At 36.3% G+C, this 22,590-nt stretch overlaps 1 protein-coding gene across 1 annotated transcript in view; it reads right to left on the reverse strand.

Annotated features, from left to right (window-relative positions):
• LOC100019224 (pinopsin) overlaps window positions 1-22,590 on the reverse strand; it is a 334,695-nt gene that overhangs the window by 64,516 nt on the left and 247,589 nt on the right. The window lies entirely within an intron of this gene.

Here is a 22,590-nt window from a genome sequence, read left to right on the forward strand (position 1 = left end):
GATAATGGAAGTGAGCGATTTGTTGTTCATCCTCATAATAACCACTATTGAATGGCTTTATTAACTATCACCTTCTGGTCATTTTACTAACCCATCCTGAGGCTCAAGCTACTTCACAGAAAGTATGGGGGAAAAAACCAGGCTGGATCTAGATAGAAATTGAATAAGGGACACCAGCCTTTAGAACTCAGGTTTTCAGGGGATGAAATATATTTTTATCTTTCTAAAGCAGCAAATTTTGGTTACCATAAGGAGAAAAAATCCATGTAATTCATAAATTTTTTATCAAAAACTTAATAATAATTTATATCTGTATGGAGTTTCAAACTTTGCAAAGCATTTACATATATTTTCTTATTTCTCAAGAACCCTAAAAGGTAGACATTATCATTATTTATTAATGAGAAAACTAAAATTCAGAGATGAAGTGATAACCATCATCACATGACTAATAAATGCCAATGAGAGGATTTGAGCCTAGGTCTTCTTGAAACTCTGATTCCAACATTTTATTCACTGTTCCATTTCCTATTGGTGTCTGCATTATTAGCCAGTGCCCTAAGATGGATCCAGACAGATGGAAAACCTGGACCTGACTTCTAGGAGCTTATAATTTAGTTAGGAGATCAAGCTACATCTGAGAAGAATTAAATAGCCATTGTTGGGGAGCAGTTAGATGGCTCAGTGGATTCAGAGCCCCCCTAGAGATAGAGATCCTAGTTTCAAATTCTACCTCAGATACTTCCTAGCTGTATGATCCTGGGCAAACCTTTTAACTCCCATTGCCTAGTCCTTACCACTCTTCTGCCTTGGAAACACTATACAGTATAGATTCTAAGTTGGAAAGTAAGGTTTGTTTGTTTTTTTTAAACAATAACAATGATTGTTGTTCAGTCACTTTTTAGATGTGTCCAACTCTTTGTGATCCATTCTAGGGTTTTCTTAGCAAAGACACTGGAGTAGTTTGACATTTATTTCTCCAAGTCATTTTACAGATGAAGAAATTGAAGCAAACCGGATTAAGTGGCTTTCCCAGGTAAGTGTCTGAGGCCATATTTGAACTTAGAAAGAAGATTCTTCAGTTCAGCACTGAACCACTTAGCTAATCCTAAATAACAATACAAAATATTAATAACTAACTTTTATATAGTACCAGATATTACACTAAGCACTGTACAGTCATCTCATTTGATCCTCACACAACTCTAAGAGGTAGTTTTACTTATTATTATTATTTCCATTTTATACAGGAGGAAACTGAGGCAAACAGAACTTAAAATGTCTTGCTCTGTCATATAGGTAGTAAATGTGTGAGGTCAGATTTGGACTCAGGTCTTCCCAACTCCAGGCTTACTGGTCTATCTACTGTGCTACATAGCAAGTGACTTGAGAAGAACATAGATATTGTACATGTTAAATGTTAGCTAAATATCTGTTGACTAGTTTTGATGTTAGAATCTTTCCATCTGGAATTATCTTTTTGGACATCAAATTTTCTGTTTAAGACTGGTCTTTTCTTCAGAAATGCTTAGAAACATTTTATTTTAATAAATGCCTATACTTTTCCCTAAAATAATATAGTTAGTTTTGATGGGAAGGTGATTCTTGGTCATAAACCCAGTTCCCCTGCCTTCTGGAATACTATATTCCAAGCCTTCCAGTCCTTCATATAGAAACTGCCAGTTCCTATGTAATCCTGACTGGGGGTTTCATGGAATTTGAATTGTTTTGTTTTGGCTGCTTCCAGTATTTTCTACTTGGCCTGGGAGCTCTCTAACTCGGCTATAACATTCCTGGGAGTTGTCATTTGGAGATTTATTATAGGAGGAGATCTGTGGATTCTTTCAAATTTCAGGTTGCCCTCTTGTTCAAAAATATCAGGGCAGTTTTCTTGTATAATTTCTTGTAATGTGGTGATGTTTCAGATTTTTTTCTCATAACTTTCAGGTAGTCCAGTAATTCTTAAATTGTCTCTTCTATAGCTATTTTTCTAGGTTAGTTTTAATGAAATATTTCATATTTTATTTTATTTTTCATTCTTTTAATTTTGTTTTATTATTTATTGTTGTCTTATGAAGTCATTAGCTTCTATTTGCCCAATTCTAATATTTTTGATTTTTGTAATTTTGAAATGCTTTTTAAAGATTGGTTTGGAAAGATTGTCAGACTAGTTTCAGCTTTCACTGTTACTAAGCTGTCATATTGGCTCTGCCCCCTGGAATAATATTTTTGGGAAAAGTCTTGTGGAAAAAATGATACTTAGCTTGATGTATGCCCCATGATTGAACATAGGAAATGATACAGAAAACCAGTGTCACTGGGTGATTTGAGCTTTCTGTTTCAGTCCACAGTATATAGATGGCAGTGTATGGCTACAATCTAGGTTCTTGAACTGCTTAAGAAAATAGTCTAAAATGGGTAGTGAAGCATTTCAGAAGAAATTCTAATGCAACACCAACAATGAATCAGTCATCAAGGTTTTATTAGCAGCCTGTTGTGTGACAGTCATTGTACTATGGGATAGGAGAAAAAGTAAAAAAGGAAATTGTTTTGACTTTCAAGGAACTTACATATACTCCAAGGAAACAAGGTTTACAAATATGAAGATATACAAAATATACTGCAAGGGAATGTTGAAAAGAATTATGAAGGGAATTAAGATGCCATGAAATCACTGAAGCTGAAGCATAAATTGGCCAATGGGCCAATTGGACTGTGAGGAGGGACTGTGAGGAGGGAGCATCTATGCAATCTAACTGAAGGATTAAATATAACAACCCCCTTTTCCCCCCAAGGGTACCCTTTAATTAGCTCAGCTAGTGGAGATGAAGCCCATAGTGCCTGACCCTATGGGAGCAATTCATGTACTAGTTCATTTCTAGCCCAGAGGAAAGGCCAACATTTTGTGTCTTAAAGTTGAAATATATTGATTACATCCTGAACAATATTCCAAATAAGGGTTTTCTAGCTCCAGGGTTAGAGTACACGGCCCAGAGTCAGGAAGAGTTGACTTCAATTCATGGGTAATTTAACCTCTGAAGGGTCATAGAGTTAATAAGTGTCTGAGACAAGATTTGAACTCATGAAGATGAGTCTTCTTGACTCCAGACCTAGCGTTCTATCCACTGAACCACCTACCTGCCCATGATAAAAAAAATGAAAAATTATGACCTTGGGCAAGTTGCGACCTCTTAATATCTAAATTTCCTCATTATAGGGTTGGACTCAATGACCTCAATGTTCAATTCTTTCTCTAAATCTATAATCATCCTGAGGACTGGCACTGTTGATTTTTTGTGTTTATATCCCCAGTACCTGGAATAGTACTGAGCATGTAAGAGGTATTTAATAAATATGTCTTGAATAAAAACTGTCTATATTTGTATTTTATAATTTTATACTTTCTCTCCAATGGAAAGTAAGCTACCCGAGGAAAGGGTCTATTTTCTATTTAGCCTTTGTGTTTCTAATATCTACTATATTATCTTTTAAAGTATTTAATAAATGCTTATTGAATTGAAATTTGAATGATTTTTTTTTTACTTTCTTCTACCAAAATCTTTGTTGACTGCTAAGCTAAAGAAAGTGGATTCCATATGGAGAGATACAAGCTGGATAAAGAACTCATCCACTTTCAATGAAAATTCAGGAATCAATTCTCTTATGAAAGAACTTTTAACTGCAAGAAAGAATTGAAGCTTTAGTTATAAAATAGACAACAAACTATGCCACTTTGATCCCAAATTTCCCACAGCTGATCCACCACAGAGAATTCTCCTGATTTAGAATAAGCTAATACCAGCCAGATGAGAAACTGTGTCTCATAGAAAATAATAATCCAGGAACTTCTGGTGCTCAGCCCAGGATTCTTCCTGATTTCAGTGCAGGTGAGATTTATGTATGAGTTCCAGGGAGTTACCAGAGGCTAATCACTGTCAGGGGCCAAGTCCTCTTAGAATACCCTAAACCCAGTGTGGCTGAAACCTGCCTATTACCACTGCTATCTAGGATTCAGTTCTTCCTCTGCCTTTGGCAATTTCATTTTGTTCCCATGTATGTCTTGGGACACCTTGGGACACCACTTTAGGTCTTTCCATATTATTAGAGATTATATGATTAAAGAATAAAGGGAAGGGAATAAGCATTTATATTGTGCCTATTATTTGCCAGACATTGTGCTAGGTAGTTTTTATAAGTGTTACCTCATTTGATCCTCAAAAACAATCCTGTGAGGAACTTTGGCAAAGAGATGTTAAGTGACTGAGTTGATGCTCATACAGCTAGTATGTGCGTGAGTTCAGATTTAAAGTTGAGTCTTCTTGACTCTACCACTGTACCACCAGCTACCTCTCTGACTAAATAAAACTCCCTTTACTTTCCAGTGAAAGAAGACTCTTAGAAAATTACACTTTTAGATATAGAAAAGACTTGAGAGATTACCTAATTCATTCCCCTCAGTTATAACAATAGAGAAATTGAGGATCAGGGAAGTTAAGTGATAGACACGGCCAGCCACATGTCTAGTTAGTGGCAGAACCAATATTAAAAGCCAGTTTTACTCACTCCCAATTCATACTGCCTCCCACCCTAGCCTGTATTTCTTTTCATTAATACCTGAATGTATCTATAAGAGACTATAATAAAAGTCACAAGCTAAAGAATTATTTTTATGTTCCTTAACCAAGATAAGTACCATGTCTTAGAGAGTAAACCTGATATTAGGAAGACTTGAGTGGGTTCAAATTTATCTCTATCATAGACCCTTATCAAATTATTTATTCTCTCAGTATACTTGTTGATTCTCTGAGAAAATAAATTGTAAAGTAGGTGTCAAACTGAATTGGTAAGAGTTTCTTTGTCTGAGAGTTCAGTTTGCTATATCTATGAAATCATAAGTCCAGCCTCCATCCCTTCTTGAATGATTTGAAGAATCACATCCACAAAAACAATTTAGAATCTGGGCCATGCTAATTCAGCCAACTGGCAATTACCGGTGGGCTAATATTCCTACTAACAGATTTTCCAAAATCTTTATTTCTTGAGTTGGTCTTTTGACTTGGTGAAATTGGGAAGGTACAGGAGATGAAATTTAAATTAATCAATTGTGCTCCTTGGAGACAGCCCTGGGAAATGTCCTGGTAATGGGCAAGACTAAAATTTCTAACTTGAATGAGGTTTTGAATCTTTATGTCTATTCCACCCCATCATTCAAATTCCCCTTTCCCATTCTTATTAGCTTAAAGAAGAGAAATTAAATTGTAGGGCTCTGCTTTATCCAAAGTAGTTATTCAACAGCTCCTAATATTTGCTTACACATTTTAATATTTCTAGAATGTGGGTAAAAGATAAAACCTATGATCATACCAATTTGAAGACTTTACCTGAAATGCAAATATTTCTTCAGTAAAATAACTATGATATCTAACTCCTAGCAACACTTAACAACCATCCAGGAAAAGAGGAATGCTGAATAAAATAAATGCTTCAGGGAGAAACATGTAATTACTTATGTTGGACTATGGCTAGCTTTTTGCCTAAAATATATCAGACAGCCTTGAGGGTGAAGGAAAAGGTGAATCCCTTAATAACTAGAAAGGGCAGGACCTCGGTCCTCTATCTCTGAAAGCCTAAGTAAACAACAAACAGCCCTTAGAGGAATAAGATGAAATATCCCTTGAAAAATGAAGCTGACAGAAATTAACATCAGATTAATAATCAAGGCAATTTATAAGTGCTACATTCAGCCCTGAAGAAACCTCATCTTGCCATTTCAGTGTAATGGGAATTTTGAATTATGGGAACCTCTGGGATGACAAGGTGGGAGGGTGGAGAAACTGCATTAGTTAGTAGGCTACCTGAATATGACCACTAATTTAGAACATTATACACATACCCCATAACCACAAGCCTCAGCCTTGCCTCTGGCATGAAATGAATAGGGCTTTGTCCCAGGGTGCCCATATCCAGGGAGTGTACTTCCTCTCTGGCATGTGTGAAGGGAATACACAGAGAGGTTATGCATAGCCAGGGAACATATGTTAAAATAATTCTATCAGGAACCCAGCTAGCCAAGGCATTCAAAAAGAATACACATGTTTGGGGACAAATGTGGACAGAGTATATGTGGACCCTTGCCTCACTTCAAAGTCCTCCACCATCCCATTATGCCATAATGTGAACTTTACATTACTCCACCCTACTTAATCTATACCCATACTTAAGGATTAAGTATTTAGGAGGATGCCCTATGACAGACATGTGCTAGCAAGTGACAAATCAAAAACAACTGACAGACCCTTGGGCTGTCCTAAGTCAAGCTTAAGTTAGCATTGGTACCTGTGAGATGCAGGAAAATGATGTAAAAACCGTCTATATATTTTGTGTCACTTCCTCTCTCTGGCCTCTTTGGCAGCAGAGAGGTGGCTGGTGGAGGGTGCTGAATGTTTAGGCATCTTGGATGGTGGCTGCTATTGTCTGGGTTTAGTGGTGAGTTTTCCTTGATAGCATACTGGAGGAAGCTGAGTAACCTAGTTCAGATGAGGCATACTTACTGAGCTCTATCGAAGTTTAGGCTGATTCTTTCTCCTTTACCTTCCAAACACTATCCTCTAAAAAGCCACTAATCTTCTTCAGGGACCTCGTGGCGGAGGACTTTGAACTCCCCCTGGCACAGGCCAAGGGGAGAAATCCTACACTTTTTCCCTCTCCCTTCTCCTTAATTCCTTCCCTCTATATTAATTAAACCACCATAAATTTAAAAAAAATGACTTGGATATATTATTTAGGATATTCCCTGGCGACCAAAAATAATTTAGATTAGGTCACAACCCTAAAATTATCCTTGCAATAAGGCATAGACATTCCATTGTTACTCCCATGAAAGGACTTCATCTCTAGAGGAAGAAGGGTAAGACTTTGACCATCCAATATCCTGTTACAATTGCACCTCCAATCATATTTCCTCTGCATTGTTTCCCAATCACCAGAACTTTTTTTGGCTCCACATGAAAATATTATTAATCAAAAGTGTGGTTTAACTCACCATGAAAAATCTCATTGAAAATTAATTAAAGTAGTTATGTAACAATCAAGAGTTGAAAAAGGTACCAACAATCTCTCTAAAATAGAGCATTTCTTGGGGTAGCTGGGTGGCTCAATGGATTGAGAGCCAGGCCTAGAGACGGGAGGTCCTAGGTTCAAATCTGACCTCAGACACTTCCCAGCTGTGTGACCCTGGGCAAGTCACTTAACCCCCATTGCCTAGCTCTTACCACTCTTCTGCCTTGGAACCAATACACAGTATTGATTCCAAGACAGAAGGTAAGAGTTTTAAAAAATTAAATAAAATAGAGCATTTCTATTTTAAATAGAAATTTAAATGTATCTTATTTTATTATTTTTATTTGTTATTCTTAATTTAAATTTGTTAAATTTAAAAATATTTAAAATACATGGATTTCCGGGTAAACATGGCTGCAATCTAGACACAAATTGCTTTCTCTCCCCTGACAGTGAACGAAATAAACTACCTCAAATGAGCATAAAAATCATCCTTGGAAGAATGGAGGGACTCTCCAGAAGGCCACAGAAATGAAGGTGTGTGGGGTTTGAACATTTCCATACTATAAGAAGGATAAAAAACATTCACAAAAACGTGAACTGAGCTGCCCTCCCCCACCTCCCCCACGGAACCAGAGTAGGGGCCAGCTCACTCACTGGAAACAGTGAGTGAGTGAGGAGCGTCTCTCTCTGGGGGGGGCACACCAGGGACCTTGGGATCTAACGAGGACTGCCATGGAACTACCCCTCAGGGTGGTTACACTGAAGAACCCTGCTCACTGGAGAATGAGCAGACCACGGGGGCCCTTGCAAAATGTAAACACTGTGGAAACTCGAGAAAGTATAGAAGCTACCTGAGGCCAAAGCTCCGCTCCTCGCTGTAGTGGGGGGGGGGCATGCCATGGTCCTTAGAAACTGTCAGAGGCTACCAGGGAAATACCCCTTCAGAGTGGTATTAGAGGAGACTCCTGCACATAGGAGAGAAGAGACCACAGAGCACGGGGGCCGGCCAGTGCACTAATAAACTGCGGAGTTGGGGAAGAACCAACCTGAGGCAAAAAACATCACCACTTAAATCCACAGAAAACCCATCCATAACACCCAGACCTCTGACCAAAAAGGAAAGGGAAAACCACCAAAGGGGTGGCTAATAGTGCCCAAGATCAACCCTCCAAAAAGAAAGGGAAAAAAGTGACTATTGAAAACCTTTATGGGGGGAAAACCCCAAAAAAGAGAATGAAATGCAAACAAAATCAAAACATGCCCTCCAAAATGGAAATTATCCACAAGCTCTGGAAGAACTCAAAATGGAGCTTATCCAAAAGATGGAAACTTTCTGGAAAGAAAAATGGGAAAAAATTCAGAAAGGGGTCAACAGCCTGACAGACAAGAACTCAAAATTGGAGAAAGAGCTGGAAGCCTCAAACAGCAGGGCAGACCAAACTGAAAAACAAAATCAGTCCTTAAAGATCAGAATTAAGCAACTGGAAGACAATGATCTTGCAAATCAGAAAGAATTAATAAAGCAAAGTCAAAAAAGTAATGAATTAGAAGAAAACATAAAATATCTCACTGACAAGGTGACAGATCAGGAAAACAGAGGAAGGAGAGACAACTTGAGAATTATTGGTCTACCTGAAAAACCAGAGATAAACAAAAATCTCGATGCCATACTACAAGAAATCATCGAAGAAAATTGCCCTGATGTTCTCAAGCAAGGGGGCAAAATAGAAATAGAAAGGGTTCATAGGACATCCTCTATACTAAATCCCCAAAAGACAACCACCAGGAATGTAATCACTAAATTTGAGAGCTTCCAGGCTAAGGAGAAAATGGCTAAGGAGAAAATCTTACAAGAAACTAAGAAGAGAAACTTCAGATACAGAGGAGCCCCCATAAGGATCACACAAGACCTGGCAGCGAATATGCTAGAAGACCGCAAAGCCTGGAACACGATATTCAGAAAGGCAAGAGAACTGGGTCTTCAACCAAGAATCAGCTACCCATCAAAACTGACTATATACTTCCAGGGGAAAGTATGGGCATTCAACAAAATAGAAGATTTCCTAGCATTTGCAAAGAGAAGACCAGAACTCAGTGGAAAGTTTGACATCCAAACACAAAGAGCAAGAGAAACATGAAAAGGTAAATATGAAAGAAAGGTAAAAGGAGAAAAGTGTTTTTTTTTCTTTTATTCAAACTCTCTTCTATAAGGGCTACAATTAGATCAAACATATATATTAACATATGAGGGAAATGTTATATGTAACTTTCAAAAATTGTGTGTTAATACAGTAATCAGAAGATTCACTCATAGGGAAAGATCAGGGCATTAACATGATTTGGAAGGGAAAAAAACAAAAAGAAAGAAAAAGGGAGGGGGCATAAATGATGGTACTAAGATATAGTTGAATAAATAGAAATAAATTAAATAGAATAATCTTTGTCACACAAAGATAAACACGGGAAGGGGAGGGGAAGAATTCTCTTATAAGAAGGAGAGAAAAAGAGTGCTAATTGTTATTACTTAAAGCTTACTCTCCGTGAAATCGACTCTGAGAGGGAAGAACATCTAGATCCATTGGGATCATGAATTCTAGCTTATACAACAGGGTAAGGGAGAAGGGAAAACTAAGGGGGTTTGGGTGGGAGGGAGTATAAAAAGGGAGGGAAGGAAAGGGGTGAGGTGAAGGAAACTAAAAGGGAGGGACCAGAAAGGGAAGCATAACAAGAGAGGAGACTAGAGGGACTAATTTAAAGTAAACCACTGGTTTAAAAGGTTATAGCAAAAGAAGAAAGGTCAGAATTAGGGGAGAATATCAAAATGCTGGGGAATTCACAAATGACAATCATAACACTGAACATGAATTGGATGAACTCCCCCATAAAAACATAGACAAATAGCAGAGTGGATTAGAATCCAAAACCCTACCATATGTTGTCTTCAAGAAACACGCATGAGGCAGGTAGATACTCACAAGGTCAGAATCAAAGGTTGGAGTAAGACCTATTGGGCCTCAACTGACAGAAAGAAGGCAGGAGTAGCAATCATGATCTCTGACAAAGCCAAAGCAAAAATATACCTGATCAAAAGAGATAGGGAAGGTAAATATATTCTGTTAAAAGGGAGTATAGATAGTGAGGAATTATCACTAATTAACATGTATGCACCAAATGGTATAGCACCCAAATTTCTAATGGAGAAACTACTAGAATTGAAGGAGGAAATAGATAATAATGAGGAGGAAATAGATAATAAAACTATACTACTGGAAGATCTGAACCAACCACTATCAAATTTAGACAAATCAAATAAAAAATAAATTAAAAAGAGTTAAAAGAGGTGAATGAAATCCTAGAAAAAATAGTTAATAGATATATGGAGAAAAATAAATAGGGACAAAAAGGAATACACCTTCTTTTCAGCAGAACGTGGCACATTCACAAAGATTGACCATACACTCGGTCATAAAAACATGGCATACAAACGCAGAAAAGCAGAAATGATTAATGCAATCTTTTCAGATCATAAAGCAATAAAAATAATGATCAGTAAGGTTACATGAAGAGCAAAATCTAAAATCAATTGGCAATTAAATAATATGATGCTCCAAAATAGGTTAGTTAGAGAACAAATTATAGAAACAATTAATAATTTCATTGAAGAAAATGACATTGGCAAGACATCCTTTCAAACCTTATGGGATGTAGCCAAAGCAGTGCACAGAGGAAAATTCATATCCTTGAGGGCATATATTAACAAATTGAGGGGGGCAGAGATCAATGAATTAGACATGCATATCAAAAATATTTAAAATAGAGCAATTTCTAAGCACTCATTGTCCAGTCCTCACTACTCTTCTACCTTAGAACCAATAAACAGTATTGGTTCTAAGATGGAAGGTAAGGATTTTTTAAAAAATAAATTTAAAAAAATTTAACAAAACATCTTATAAGCTTATTAGATGACAATGGAAACCTATGTCTAAATCTAGTTCCTGATGTTTATTACCTATCTGATCTTGGACAAATTATAATCCCTAGTCCTCCATTTCCCCTTCTGTAAAATGTGGAGGTTAGACTAAGTGACTTCTGAGATCTGTGATGAGGTCTGTACAGACAAACATATGGCACTGTTGCGCAGAAACCCAAGGAAAAAATTTCAATCTAGCAACTGGAATTTCCTCACTTTTCCCCAGAAAACTATCATAGCCTTCCTATTTTGTAGGCATTGGATAGAGCACCAGCCTTGGAGTTAGGAAGACCTAAGTTCAAATTTAGTCTTATTGTGTGACCTTGGGCAAATCATTTAACTTCTGTTTACCTTAATTCACTGGAGAAGGAAATGACCAACTACTCCAGTGTCTTTGCCAAGAAAATCGTCAACAGGACCAGTACAAGTCAGACATGGGTGAAAAACAACTAAATTTTAAAAATAACAAAAAGAGCATAGTAATAGCATCTACCTCCTTGAGTAATTGTGAGGATTTAATGAGATAATAATTGTAAAGTGCTCACTTAGCACAGTGCTATCAATTGTAGTAATTATTATTAGGGTCAAAACCCACTCAGAACTTTAGCTCATAACGACTAGCTTTTTTGTGTATCTCTACCACAAAGTGACAAGACAAGATTTCATTATACACATGGAGAACACTTTTCAAGAGGTCACCATACCACCATTTGGGGAAAAGATAGGCTCAGAGAATATGTGTCCAAGGAAACTGAATGGAGGGAAAACATGTATGGGATGTGTCTAGCCAAGAAGTATGTCTATCAGGAGCTCAGATGGTCAGGGCATAAGCAAAGGCACAGATATGGCCAGACTACACATGATGCTACAGCAATTCATATTTCCAGTGTTGCAGCATTATGCTGTTCTCTAGTAATGTCATAATGCCTCTCTTGAGCATTGCAACACCAGTTTCCATTGAGTGTGGTATCATTTTTATGGAGTATTTTGTCTCCTCTCTCCATCACATTTTTGTTGCTATCAGGGCTGATATGCTGCTTTCTCCTCAGACATGTTGCTCTCTGCTACCATCTACTGAGTTTCAGCTAATTGGTCTTTTCACCAGCTGCTGCTCTTGCTACTGCCTATCTGGATATAATAGAAAGAAGAAAGAAAGAAAGAAAGAAAGAAAGAAAGAAAGAAAGAAAGAAAGAAAGAAAGAAAGAAAGAAAGAAAGAAAGAAAGAAAGAAAGAAAGAAAAGAAAGAAAGAAAGGAAAGAAAGAAAGAAAAGAAAGAAAGAAAGAAAGAAAGAAAGAAAGAAAGAAAGAAGAAAGAAAGAAAGAAAGAAAGAAAGAAAAGAAAGAAAGAAAGAAGGAAGGAAGGAAGGAAGGAAGAAAGAAAGAAAGAAAGAAAGAAAGGAAGGAAGGAAGAAAGAAAGGACAGAAAGAAAGGAAGGAAGGAAGGAAGAAAGAAAGGAAGAAAGAAAGGAAGAAAGAAAGGAAGAAAGAAAGGAAGGAAGAAAGGAAGGAAGGAAGGAAGGAAGGAAGGAAGGAAGGAAGGAAGGAAGGAAGGAAGGAAGGAAGGAAGGAAGGAAGGAAGGAAGGAAGGAAGGAAGGAAGGAAGGAAGGAAGGAAGGAAGGAAGAAAACCAGGCTGCCAATCTTTCTTTTTTCTAAATAGCTTAACACTATTAGCTATCACACATATCACACACCCCACCAAGTAACCAGAAAAGTCAGCAAACCCTCAAGACTCCCTATTCTTTTGACCACCTTTCTCTTAGAGTGGTTCTGCTCCATTTTCTTGGTTCCAGACAATTGTTTGACCTGGAGTTGGTAAATTTCTTTTTTTTTTAACACTTCTTAAAACCTGGGTTGTCAGGCATGGCAAAGATTCATTCTCAGAATTTCCAGCAACAGAACCCCATAGTAACTATAAGTAGGCTGGGTTGATGAGATTCTTTCTCTCATTAGTCTTATTGATTGGCATAAAAATCAGGCTAGAGGCAAAAATGAAAGTGCTACATGAATCAGCGTAGTTCAGGTGTTAGAGGATCTGGGTTGCAATTCTGAGTCTGTCCCTTGTTACTTGAGACCTTAGACAAGTCATTAAGCTTTCTGTCTCTGAGTCCTCTTATATATTACACATAGAAGTGGATGTAGAGGACTTCCATGTTCTCTATTCATCTCTAAATCTATGACCTTATGATCAGCTCCCATTTTTCTTCCACATTCCAGGCTATATATGCCAAATACAATATTTCTGACTTTTGTGCTGCCTTTCAGTCAGGATAAACTTTGCTATTCTCCATACATTATTAGTGAGATAGTGAATGCTGTCCTTGCTATCAAGTTTTTCTTTGACCTTGAGAAAGTCTCTGAATTACCCTGTGCCACAGTTGTCTCATTTGTTAATTAGAGATGACAGTACTAATCTACCTCCCAGGGTTGCTATGAAGAATTGCTTAAAAAAAACCCAGTGTGGGATTACAGCATAAATAGCTATTAGTGATTCAAATTTCACTGGTGATCAGACCTAGTTTAAATAATTTTTTTCTTCCCAAGCTATGGAACTTATGAATTATATTTATTCCACAAAGAGAAGAATTTAAATTATAAATAAGGTAGAAGTTTATAAATATGAATGATTGGGGACATGAGGATAAATTATCAGGGGGACATATGAAATATTCTATCCTTTATAATGAGATTTTAATATCTTCCATTTATTTTAAAAGGATTGAGTGAAGCCCATCCAAGAGGCAAATAAACTAAATGACTTCTTGATATCCAGACTTATATTGAGTTTTATTTCAAATGCATTTGATGCAGCTAGTAAAAACACAGTAACTTCTTTCTCTAATGTTTCCTTGAATAATCAGTGAGACCAAGAATAAAATAGTCCATTTTCAAATTTCTAAGGTTTGACATAAGTTCTAAATGATTGTTGTAGATCAATAAGTTTGGGAAATCATAAAGCAAATGAACCAATAGCATAGTCACCAAGGAGACCACCTCACAAATGGACTGACTTCACTTATTTTGACAATTGTAGCTGAGAATTAATTATTTATGATAATGTTTTATTGCACACTAGGGCCCATTTGGCAGCACATTTTGTAAAAGTAATGAATTCTTAGCAAAGGGGAGTGCTCATGCCAACTCTTGGTTATTAAATCTCTTCCAGGAAAGAGGAAAGAACTGTCTCGATTTCTCTAGAGGAATGCAGTTTGTAAACTAATGAAGTGATGGAATTAATCAGGTCCTACTGTAATTGACAGAAAAAAATGCATGTTGATTTTAACCTTAAAGTCTACTTCTACTTATGTATTTGCAAAATCTTCATGTGTGTGTATATATGCCTGTGTACACATACACACAAAAATTTCAGTAATAAGTATCTCAAAAGTTATGTCTATAAATGTATGAATATGTATGAAACTATACACACAAAAATACACATACATAAATACAACATGTGTGAATCAGATGAAGATATTAAAGCTCATGCAGAAATACTATCTCTAAATCCATCACATTAAGTCAGATTTTTTAAAGGTAGTGAATATAAAGTTGAACTATTTCTACAAAACAGGAGATTCTAAGTCTCTGGATATCTAATTATCAGTTCAGACGGAGATTGATGTTGATTTTACAAACAATTTCCCCCCAAAGCTTTTAAGTTCAATTATAGTATTCTTTTTCCATCATCTTTCAATTTATACAGTTCCTTCAAACAATGACATAGGCCTTATCATCTTAAAGATGAAGATGAAGATGAAGATAGCGTTTTTTTAAACCCTTACCTTCCGTCTTGGAGTCAATACTGTGTATTGGCTCCAAGGCAGAAGACTGGTCAGGGCTAGGCAATGGGGGTCAAGTGACTTGCCCAGGGTCATGGAGCTGGGAAGTGTCTGTGGCCAGATTTGAACCTAGGACCTCCCATCTCTAGGGCTGGCTCTCAATCTACTGAGTTACCCAGTTGCCCCCGATGACTAGCATTTGTAAAATTGAGAACTGTTGGCAAGTTGGAGGTGCATATGGGGAAAGAAGAGCACTATTTTCAAATATCATTTAAAAAACTTTTTACATTGATGTTGATTTTATCAGTTTTTCATCTTGATTTTTCTGGGGACTAATTTGAAAAAAAGACACACTGAATTACTACCCAATTTCCTCTTAACCTGTCTAAAAGAATGGTATATGGATTACTGAGAAAATATTGTTAAAGTATTCTGAAGCCCCAAGAAGAAAAGTGAATGCCATAATTAAAATGGCATTTTAGGTATGAAAGTCTATTTAAGAAGTATGAATTTAGTTTTATATTGCATCCCATTAATCATGTATGCACTGTTTTCTTTAATGATCTCTAAGTACATTCAGGTAAAAATAGTTAATAATAGGAATTATTTGGGGGGGGGGCTGAACTAAGGAATTAAAGAAAAGACAGGTGATACCTGGACATTTCAAAGACCCATCATCTCAACAGTGCATAGATGGTCTCTACTGCTATGGATCATGACCTTTCCATATTTTTTCCTTGCATAAATATTTTTCATGGTCTTCCATAAATTCTACATTAAAAGAAACAAAAAAAAGTCTACCAAATATTGCCAGGCTTTCTTCTAATGTTTTTTAAATTTCACACAACATTTGGGGATCAAATCTCTTGTTGTCCACTCCTGTTATGTGATTGGTCAGACTTCTTTTCTGGACACATATTTTCTATATATTTTACCCAATATGCCTTCTTTATCTGCTTGTACAAAGTTGAGCAAAGGGTTCCTTGTTAAATTTCTATCTGTTTCACAGCTTCCATATGTTCACCAAAGAGGTTAATCAGTTATGGGGATGTCTTAAATAAAGTTAAAATAGAAAAGGAATCCTTTCTAGATTTTGAATACCAAAATCTAGAGAAAAAAGGAATAGGAATGAAAAGACAGTATGACATGCATTTGAAACAATTCTAATGACCTACTAAAACAAGTTGTTAACATAAAAATAATGGAGCTGAATAAAAGAAGAAATTGACACACTCTCAATATTTCCCAAGTGATATAAATGATCTAAATCAATTGCCACAACAAGAAAACCAAAGGATTCTAGTAACATCATTATCATATGCTGATAACAAACACTGGAATAAAGCAGTCAAATGCAACCTTGGCTTAGAATATAGATTAGTTTGTAAATTACTGTGGTGTCAGTTGTTATACTATTAAAAACACCGAATTTGGAGTCAGAAGAATTTGTTCAAGTTTAATTCCAAGATCTGATACCTCTCTGATTTTATGTAAGTCATTTAACCACTCTGGGCCTCAGTTTTATTCATTTTAAATGGAAAGGGTTAGACTATCAGTAGTGTCAAACTTGGCCCTTGGGCCACAAGTGGTCTGCAAATGCCCAAGTGCTTCTCAAATCTAATTGGGAAAAATTAAACAAAATAAATAAAAATGTAATACAATATAGATAATGCAAATTTATAGTTTTCTGCCTCAATATGATGCCTACAGGGATCTGCTTCTATTTGAATTTAATACCACTGGAATAAATAACTTCTTGAGTTCTTTACCTGCTCTAGATCTATGAACCTAACTAAATCACTTTATCTCTTTTCCAAAAGATTCTCAACTCATTTCATCTTATGTGAGCAACTTTCCTCAACTATAAAACAAGTGAGTAAGACTCAGTCAAGTCTAAGGTCTGTTACAGATCTTTGTTCAGATGTTTTTATGGCAAATAATCAGTAATACCACCTTATGAAACAATGAAAGCAATGAAGGCAACGGGGAGCTAAACAGAAAATTTGGCAAGTGACCCAACTGAATAATGTCTTTTTAATGGCATTATTATTATGAAACCAGAATAAAGATGGCAAATAGGTGAAAGCTGGAAAAGACCTATCAAAATTACTATGGGACCCAGTTTTCTCCCTCAATGATAGTTGAGCCATCACATTTGGGTTCTTTGGTGTCCTGCACAATGAATTAGAATTATTAGCAAATAAAACAAATTTGGAAAGAGTAGCTGGACTACATCACTCATGCAGAGAAGATATCTGTGCTAGAGGCCACATGATTTTGATGGCATTTAAGGATCAGTTCTTTATATCTGAGAAAAGAAAAAGGATTTGTTTTTTCTTATTTTTTTAATTTAATTTTTATTTTCAGTTCCAAATCCTTTCCCTCCCTCCACTACTCATTAAGAAGACAAGAAATATAATACTCATTATATGTGTGAAGTCAAGCAAAACACATTTCCACATTACTCATGTTCTCTCCCATCCTCTGCCAAAAACAATTGAAATGAGCAGAACAACAGAGGAAAAAGTATGTTTCCATCAGTTCTCTATCTGGATTTGGATATCATTTTTCATAAGTCTAAAAAGAGAAGGATTTGACTAGGCACTCCTCCCAACTATAATCCCTGCTATTAAGGGGGCTAAGGCTAATAGGTTGCTTGAGCTCAAAATTTCTGAACTGTCATAGTACTAAAGATTATTTGTCTTCTGCACTATACAACCCTAATATAGTTAGAGCCTTGGAAAGTGAGATCATGAGGTTGCCTCAGGAAGGCAAACCACCCTAGGTCAGAAGAAGAGACGGGCAAAGATTTTGTGCTGATCAATCAAGGGGTTAGACTCATGAGTGGCCACTAAACTTCCAGCCTAGGTGAGTTAAGGAGACCCAGAATCAAAAATAGTGTGGGAGTGAGGAGGGAAAGGATGACCAGTGTTTGGCAGAGGAGAATCAAGAATCATATTTTTATCAAAAATTGGTATTGGCAAAAATATTGCTATTGATTCATACATCTTTGTTTCCCTCTCTTGCAAAATTTTCTGAGAATAATCTACACACACACACACACACACACACACAACTTCCTTGATGAAAGTATGAGTTGGAAACAGGCTGGGTTTAAAAAGAATATTCTACAGTCACTCACAGTCTTTATAATCACACCACACCCTGAAATATAATATATACCTATGATTATTGTTTGATTTCTATAAATGTGCTTTATATTTTATTCAATAGAGTAAAATACCACTCTAAAAGTTCTCCTCCAAGAAGGTGTTTACATACATCAAAATATCATAAAATTTTGTGAAGTTAACAAAAGAGAGAATTTTGACAATTATCTGACTATTCATATCTAGGAAAGAATGAAATTGAAAGACATATTCACCAAAAATACTGGCCACTATCATGACAGATTTGTAGCACAAAGTCTATACTGAAGAAAGATTCCTCATTGTTAGTAACTTCCTTCAATGTTCCTGATGGCAGGTAATGTTATGTTAATTGCATTAAACACCAGAACCTACTAAATGAGAGTTATATTCACTTATTACCATTCAGCCTAACTATTCACAAGAGGGAAAAAGCAAGTAAACATAGAATAATTATTGTACACACTAATAATACAATTATTTGAACAATTATTTGAAGCTGTTCCATCTGTAAATTTCTCTTGGATAGTCAGAAAAATGGACCATGATTTGGGCCATAATGGAACAGCAGAAAGAAAATAGGATAGATTGCTTTAGGAAAATGGTTCTGCATTTTAGTGACTCCATGCTTGTTCCAAAAATAAAGGTCTGTCTTTTATCATTATTATCATTCCAGTGATGCTCCATGGTTGTCAATCATAGAAAGAGCACAACCTCTGCCAAATGAACATTGTGAGTCATTCAAAGAGCAGTGGAAAAGATCATGAATGGTATGACAGGGTTGCACCATACTGCCATTGAAAAAGTTTTAAGGGAAGTAGTGTAAAGTATTGTCATCAGAGGAAATGAGTGAATATGAGGGACAATCGATGAACAGAGTATGTGTTCCATAGGGATCAATACCATGTTAGTAGAACTCATTAAGCTTTGCACACAGATTGAATGGACTCCCTGTGGCATATTTATAGGATAATATGGACCATAGTCACAAGGATGAGACATTATAGGTGGGTAGAGAGATCTGAATGGTTGGAAGGAGTAAATACATTGATAAAGGAATAAGCCTTGTAAATAAATAATTATTTGGTCCTTTTAGGATGAGATTTTTTATGTAAAATTGGGGCAACCCTGCATTCTGAACAATCAGGGAATATATACCTGCATCTACCCAAACATTCCTTAAAGCATCATCCATTGCTATATCTGGAACAACTGGAAGAAAAGCCTAAACAGATACAAACATTAACATCATTGTATGACATACTAGATGATATACCACAAGGGGTTTTGCTAAACATCAGAATGATGTGGGTAGAATAAAATCTGCTGTACCAGTAAAGATAGAAGTCAGGGATGGTGTACCTCCTAATATTCCTCAATACAAACTTGGCAAGGAAGCTATTGAAGGCATAACAGCAATTACTAACAGCTTGCTAGAACAAGGCATTTTAAGACCTACAGTTTCTGAATTCAATAGTCCAATTTTGACTATCAAGAAAAACAAACAATGCAGATGGGACACAATGTTGGTGATTTGTGCAGGATCTTAGATCAGTAAACAACTTTATAAAAAAGACGTACACAGTGACACCTTCTCCAAATGATATTATCACACAGATTCCATCAGATGCCCAGTGGTACTCAGTGATAGATCTGAGCAAAGTATATTTCACCATACCATTGCACCCTGACTCCCAAAACATTTTTGCTTTCTAATGGGGACAAAATAAACTCTGCTGGACCGGGCTTGTCCAGGGATGTTGTAAGTCAGCTTCTATATTCTGTCAAGTACTTCAAAGAGACCTAGTAACTATCAGTTCAAGCACAGCAAGTTGGTATACTATGTGGACGATTTACTTTTAGCATCACCAGATCCAAAGACATGCTTGGAAGACACAAAAAGGCTACTGATAGAGCTTTATAAGAGAAGACACAAGTTCTCTAGGAAGAAGATTCAGTGAGTATTCCCCAAAATAGAACATCTTGGATTTATCCTGGAAGAGGGCACCAGGAAAATTTCAAGCTAAAGGATAGCTGATATACAAAAGCCAGGCATCCCTGGAACCAAGAAATAACTCAGGGCATTCCTAGGGGTTGCTAGTTTCTCAAGACAGTATATCATAGAGTATTCCCATATTTCAAATTGCTTGACTGATTTGATAAAGAATGAGGTTAAAGAACCACTACAACTAACTAAGGAACATCCACATGCTTTGTCAAAGTTGAAACAAGTCATTCTAACAGCTTTGGCTTTAGGGATACCAAACTACAAAAAGGAGTTCCACTTATATGTAGCTAAGGGCATCACTTCAGGGGTGTTGGCACAATATTTTGGGTTGAATTTAAGACCTATTGTATTTTACAGTTCTATTCTAGACCCAATGGCACAAGGAATGGTACATTGCCTGAGAAGCATTGTTGCAACTGCTCTCATGGTAAAGAAAGCAAATAATATTATACTGAGATGCAAGTTACAAGTGTATTCTGCACATCAAATTGAAAATCTATTATGATCACAGAATATGCATTCTTCTACAAATGCAAGGATATCTCAGTATAAAATCATTTTTCTGGGTAATGACAACATTGCTGGGTAATGACAACATAGGTGGCATTGTTGAATCCAGCTACTCTGATTCTAGATTTGCTGATGCATTGAGAACCATTGCATGATTGCAGTCAAGTGGTGGAAATGATGTGTAAGCCTAGAGAAGCTCTCAAAGACATACCTCTTAATAATCCTGATATGGAGTTATACAGTGATGGATCCTCATACATCTATAGAGGACACAGGGTCACAGAGGCAGCTGTAGTAAATAATGACAAAATGCTTTGGCATGCATCATTACCAAGTCATGTCAGCACCCAAGGCACCAAGTTAAAAGCTTTACTACAAGCCCTGGAAATGGCAAAAAGCAAAAGAGCAAATATTTTCACCAATTCCTCTTACTTTTTTTCCATGATTCATGCCACAGGTTTATTTGGAAAAAAACAGAGGTTTTATAACAACAGCTGGAAAACCAATTGCAAAAGTGAATGTCTTCTTCGTAGTCTGATAAAAGCTATTGAATTGCCAAAAGAGTTAGCCATGATCCATTGCAAGGCACATACTCATGGCAAAGAAAGGATATCCCTTGGAAACCAAAGAGAATATATATAACAGCAAAATACACAGCCAGATTTGGTCCCTATCATGTGCTAAATCTTTCCCTGGTGGAAAACCATGATCTTACTGAAGCTTACCATGGGGATGAGGTTCAATCATGGAAAAAACATCTAGGGGCAAGATTAGTTAAAGGCATCTGGGTAGTTCAAGGAGGAAAACCAATTCTCCTAAGAAAATTATACCAACATTTATTCAATATGATTCATTCCAAAGGTCATTATGGAGTGAAATCCATTCTAGATGTGGTACAAAGATTCTGGGTGGCTCCAGGGATTTCAACAAATGCCATAAGAATTTGTCACACATGTGACATATGTAGGAAATTTAATCAAGATCATTTTAAGAATATAGCATTGGGAGGAAAACATCTAAGTTATATGCCTTTTCAATGTCTACAAATAGACTATATAAACCTCCCTAATGACAAAGGATTCAAATATGCATTGGTTACTGTGGATAGACTAACAAGATGGGTTGAGGCATATCCAGCTAAGAACAATGACACAGCCACAGTAGTGAGATCTTTACTGAAATGCATAACTCCTAAATATGGCATTCCTGATACCATAGACTCAGATAGAGGGACTCATTTCACTTCTCAGATTCTGCAAGAAGTATATAAAAATCTGGGTATTAAAAGCAGTCTCCACTATGTATATAGACCACAGAGTTCAGGCCAAGTTGAACAAATGAATAAAGAATTGAAAACATTAATAGGAAAACTCTATTTAGAAACCCATTTGAAATGGACAGATATTATTCCTCTAGCATTGTTTCAACTAAGAACAAGACCCAGAGGTGACTTGCATGTTATATGGTCAACCTTTATGGCATGGTAGGATTGCAAAACCATCATATTTATCTATGTTGAAATGAGAATGTCAACTTCATCATTACGTAGTAGAAATACAAAATAGGTTGGATGAACTAAGGAAGCTAGGATTGGAATGGGTACTATTAGATTTCTTATTACATAAAATAAAACTGGGAGGTAAATATTTGTGAAAAAATTTTAATAGAGAAACATCTACAGAACCAAGATGGATAGGCCCTCTAGATGTGATTATGGTTACTCACACATCTGTCAAAGTATCAGGGAAAGATCCGTGGTATCATGCCTTGCATGTGAACCAACATTATTCCCATAATATTACCAGCAATGCAAAAGAACAAGAAGTAACATTCTAAAGAAAATGCATAAGAAAAAAATCTGAAGTAATTCCAATAGCCCCAACAATATCTTAACAATTGCTCATATAAATGGAAATCATTACATGATAGAAGAATAAAAAACAAAAGCACTGCACACAACTAAACAAAAACAATAACACAAATGAAACATGAAGAGTACAAGTTAAAACAGAATATAAGCACTGAAAAGGCAATGACGAAATAGCCCCAAATATGAAGATTATAGCTCCAATGAGAAAAAGATCTTTGATTATAACAACAACATTAAGAA

The sequence above is a fragment of the Monodelphis domestica genome, chromosome 8 (genome assembly GCF_027887165.1).
Source record: "Monodelphis domestica isolate mMonDom1 chromosome 8, mMonDom1.pri, whole genome shotgun sequence".
NCBI lineage: Eukaryota > Metazoa > Chordata > Mammalia > Didelphimorphia > Didelphidae > Monodelphis > Monodelphis domestica.